The following is a 5,215-nucleotide window of genomic DNA, read 5'->3' as shown; positions in this document are numbered from 1 at the left end:
ACCCAAAAAAACAAACAAACAAAAAGGACACAAAAACAAGCACAAACATCAGTGCAGTTCCTGTTGAATTGATTCTGGCTCAGGACAGCCCACATGTGTCAGAGTAATGCTGCACTCGGCTGGGTTTTCAGGGGCTGATTTGGGGGAAGCAGATTACCAGCCCTTTCTTTGGGCCACCTCTAGGTGGACTCAAACCTCCAACCTTTCGATCAGTAGTTGAGAGCATAATACTTTATTATTTATTTTATACAACAACAACATATATATTTATATTTGTAAAAATACAAAAAGAATAATTATTGTTCGTGTTAATTTAAGGATGTGGGGAGCTGGGACTCTGAGATGCGGCTTCACTCCCTGGGATATAACTGGGAGGTGGAGGTGGGGCTGCTGAGGGGGATAAGAAGCCTGAGTGCCCCAGGTCTGTCTCTGCCACTTGACCTATTTTATTGTTTGAAAGGAGAGACGTCTAAGCCAGTCTGCCCAGGAGGAAACATCTGAGGCTTTGGGGAAGCTCAGAAGGCCCTCTCTTGCCCCAGATGGTGTTGGAGCCTAAATGGCAGGGTTCAGCCTTGTTGTTGAGGTAGACACCATCTCAGACAGCCCTTGGTCAAGCAAGCCTCCCTGGGGGCCTTAGGCCAGAGTTCCTGCTCCCACGGCTCTGGGAGAAGTGAGGCTTAGCTCTGTGGTGGATGACACACTGGCTTGGGGCACACACAGAAATACACCAACCCAATCTGAGGGGAGGAAGGAGTCCATTTGCGGGCAGCCAACAACAACAGAACCAGCCAAGCTCCAGTGGCTTGCTGTAAGCCTGGAACGTCCTTGTGGGCACCAGACACAGGCTTTCATTGGCCTCTGTGCAAATGCGGAGGCGGCTGCCCTGATGAAAAGCTGCTGCTGCCTGGCTGTCCCCTCTGATGCCACCCCCTCAGCCCCCGCGTAGGGCCACTTCTCATCCACAGAACCCCACAGCGACCCAGTCTTGAGGTTCTATTGCATAATATATGGCAGACAATCTGAGACATGGGTTAGGGAAGGGCCCCAAATCCGGAGTATCCTGGTCAGATGCCCTCTGAATCCATAATGCCTTAAACCAAGGATAAAACAAATTACATGTCTGCCTTGACTGTAGAGAAAAGAGCCAGAAAAGGACTGTGGAGATGCAACCCGCTGGCTTACTGGGTGGGTGAGTGGGCACGGAGGTTTTTCCGTCTCTACAACACAATGATTGACCCTGTCATAACCAAAAGTAATGTTTAAAACACTTTTTTAAGAACGTCTTCCCCCCTCTCATTAATGGAATTGCCACTGGTTGTGCATGAATTGCCCATGTCCCTCTGGACTCTAGGGTAAGGCTGTTTGGCTACATCTGCCTCATTGGTCCCTGGGAGACAGATGTCCTGTGGAATCATGTGAAAGTTACTGGGATACATATAATCCCACAGGATGCACCACGTTGCCCCACTTAGATCATGTCAAGACAGTCATGTATGGCATATAATAAATATTTATACTATACACATATAAATAATATCTATCCCTCCCTCTTCAAGCAGTTATATGGATCGTCTGTCTTCTGACTGCTGCACAAATGGTTAGCAGGAAATTAGTTTTCCAATAAAGCCAAGAGGCATGAAAAGTAAGTGGGACATAAATGTCCCTTGAGTCATTAAAAGGTTTCAACATTCTAGGCTGCTCCCCGAATTGTCAGCAGTTGCCACTTCTCAGGAGAGAGATGTAGCTGCCCAACTACGGCAAGATTGACAGCCTGGGAAATTCGATGGGACAGTTTCCTTCAGATCACTGGTACTATAAAGGATTCCATGTTGACTTTGCTCACTGAAAGGCCAATGATTTGAATCCATCAGCTGTTCTGAGGGGAAAGATAGTGCAGTCTGCTCCTGCTGAGATGCACGGCCTCAGGCGTCTGGGGGGAGATTGTCGCTGGTTGAAACTGACTCAGTGGCAGTGGCTTTGATTTGGATCAGATCTCTGTGAGTCAGAATCAACTTGACAGGAATGGGTTTGGTTTGCTTTGAACCTGTGTGAGGAACACATCAGGCCGCTGTGGGCGCCACTCAGACCAATGGGGCCACTCTGCATGGCTCCGGGTGTGTGGTTTCCAGGCATTTCCTCATTCTGTCCTCATGGTAGTCCCCTGACCAAGATGGCACTGCTCTCCTGATTTTCAAGACGAGCAGACTGAAGAACAGAGACCTCAAGTAATCTAGCATGTACACACAGCACACAGTCAGTCAATAAGGGGTGGAGAAGGGATTTGAACTCAGATTGTGACTCTGGAATGAAAATTTCTAGTTGCTTTTCATACTGCCTCTCAAAAGACATGGAAGTTGAGTACATAACCTGAGAATGAGGCTCAGGCTTAGAGTATATTTTTTGGGAATTTTCAGTGTGTTGTATCCTCAGTATGAGGACCTTCCCTGCCCCCCATCCCAGCAGACACAGGCAACTTTAAAAGGACCTATCCTGGTCCTGGATTCTCTGAGTACTGCAAATAGTTAACACACTGACTTTAATGGAATGGTTGGTGGTTCACGTTTCCCCAGAATCACTTTGGAAGAAAGGCCTGGCGCTCTGCTTCTGAAAGGTAACAGACACTGAACACTTTGTGATACACAGTTCTACTCTGACACACATAGGCTCTCCAGGAGTCAGAACAGACTCAATGGCAACTTTTTGTTGCTGTTCTTCTGGGTCCCTGCTTGCCATGATACTCTTTAAGATGCAAAGTGGGCAAACCCAAGGGACTGGCCCGTGAGAGGTGTGCCACATTCTAAACCAAACTTCAGGTGCAGCAACCCAGTATCTAAGGTCTGCATGTGCTGCTCCACCAGGTTATCTGCCCAAAACTAAAAATGCCAACTTTGGATGTGGGCAAGGGGGCAGAAGGGAATGGAAGGGTCTGCCCTCACAGTACTGAGAGTCAAAGTTGCCTGAGAAGGTGGTAAACAGCGGGTGAGGCCTTGCTTAAACCTCTATTGTCCACCCTACCCTCTCCACTGTCTAGCAAAGAGGCATTTTTTGAGGTGTGGCAGAGGAAGCACGCTCTTTCAGCTCACCTCACTGTATCATTCTACCCCCTCACTACTTGGCTGTGTGCCCTTACGGCTTTGAGAGCCTCATTTCCCCATTCTGGGCACTTCCAGTTGGCACTGAGGATCAAGAGGTATGTGTGAGAACTATACAATGAGGAGAGGGGAAACTTTTTGCTCAGACTTAGCCCACTGGGGATCGGGGGCAACTTCCAGCCTAAGCCAATTCTCCTATACTGATTTCCGGAGCTGCCAGTGCCATGGTTTTGCTCGAAGACCTGGATTCCAGGGTCACTTTCTTTGTTGTAAACTTCTGAAGAATTATTTTCAAATGATAAAGGATTAGGAGAGAAAATGACTAAAGGGAAGAAAAGAAGGCAACTTTACTTTGGCTTGTAAGATGAGGCCCACACTCTCAGCCAGATTTGAAGCTCTATTCGTCATTTATCTTCAGTGATGGTCACGATTTTTCTGGAAGGGAGATGAGGACAAACAGGAGACATAAATTCTATTTTAAAAAAACCCAAAACACACAGGGACTTTCTTATTCCCAACACGAGGCAAGTCTTCCAGGGGTGGCAGGAGGCGGCTGTGGGGCAGGGCTTGTAGAGGCAGGGGTGGCCCTACTCGCAGGCAATGAGGGGGTTCCTTAGGACCACGATGACCGAGTCCCCACGCAGGAACATCTTAGAGATGCAGCAGTCCTTGTTCACCCTTGTTGACGGGCTTGGACTTCTTGCCACTCTTGGGGTCCCCGGTCCACATCTCCTTCACGTTCTCCAGTACCATGCTGCAGTGCCTCTCCAAGGCCTTTAGGCAGCCCAGGAGCTTCTTGTTGCAACAGTTGATGAGCACTTGCATGTTGTTCTTGACCGACTGTGTGAGCACTGTGAGGGACCTCTCAAGAGGCTGGAGACTAAGGTGCACCTGATCCAGGCGATAGTCTTTGCAATTACGTGTCATGCATCAGAGAGTTGGACAGTGAATAGGGATGATAGAAAGAGAATTGATGTCTTTGAGTTGTGGTGCTGGAGAAGAGTGTTGAATATACCATGGACTGCTAGGAGAACAAACAGGTCTGTCCTGGAGAGGGTGAAGCCGGAATGCTCCTTGGAGTCAAGGATTCTGAAGCTTTGTCTGACATACTTTGGGCATGTTGCAAGGACCAGTCGGTCCTTAGAGAGGGACATCATGTTTGGGAGAGTGGAGGGGTGACGCAGGAGAGGAAGACCCTCTACGAGATGGATCGATTCTGTGAGTGGAGTGGTGGGAATGAGCGTGTTTGAGACGGCGAGGTTGGCACAGGATAGAATGGCATTTAGGGCTCTTGTACATAGGGTCGCTATGAGTCGCAAACGACTCAATGGCACATAACAACAACAACCAGTGTCATCTCATTCTTGGGCTTGTTGACGAGGCTCATGGTCCAGGCTGCGTTCTCGAATCACTCCCATTCCCTCCACATTGCTTCTTCTCCTCTGAGACATAAATTCTAACCCAGGCTCTGCTGCTACTGAAACTCCGGGTTAGGAGCCAGTCAGGTCTTCTGCCTCAGTCTCCCTACAGGGAAGTTCCTCAAGTGACCTAGAAGTCCCTTTCACCTGAGCGTGCACAGTCTATTATTTTAATGGCATTTCCTCTCCCCTCCCCACCGCCCCACTGTAATCACTGGTCATCTGAGATCCAATAAATGGCTAGACTTGGAGGATTGGAAAGGGGTTAGCAAGAATGGTGACCAGTGTGTCAACATTATGGAGTGTTAAACCTAAAAGTGCTCCCTTCTTACTCTTAGTAAAATTTGAGATTGCTCTCACATCTGGCTTGGTGGCCATTTGGACCCAGTTTGTCTTGTAGCAGAGAGGGTGCCCCAGGCTTGGAGAGTTCAATTCAACAAAGCCTCAGAGAGCACACCCTAAGACAGATCCTGTGCTGAGTGCAAGTCTCCTCACAGAATCTTTCTTTTCCAGAAGCTTATATTTGTGTGCTGGCAGAAGGGATGTCATAGGCAGCTCTAGTGGCCTGTAACCACCTGTGTAAGGGGCTGTGCTGTCAAGGCAGGCAGTTCAAATCTATTAGCTGCTCTGAGGGAGAAAGATTGACAATCTCCTCCTGTGCAATTTACAGCCTCTGAAAATCTGCTGCAGAGTCGGCTGTCGATC

This window comes from Elephantulus edwardii, unplaced genomic scaffold, assembly GCF_000299155.1.
Source record: "Elephantulus edwardii isolate Elephantulus edwardi_28Jun2011 unplaced genomic scaffold, EleEdw1.0 scaffold00367, whole genome shotgun sequence".
NCBI classification, from domain to species: domain Eukaryota; kingdom Metazoa; phylum Chordata; class Mammalia; order Macroscelidea; family Macroscelididae; genus Elephantulus; species Elephantulus edwardii.
The sequence above is the reverse complement of the archived record's forward strand: the minus strand, read 5'-3'. Positions refer to the sequence as shown.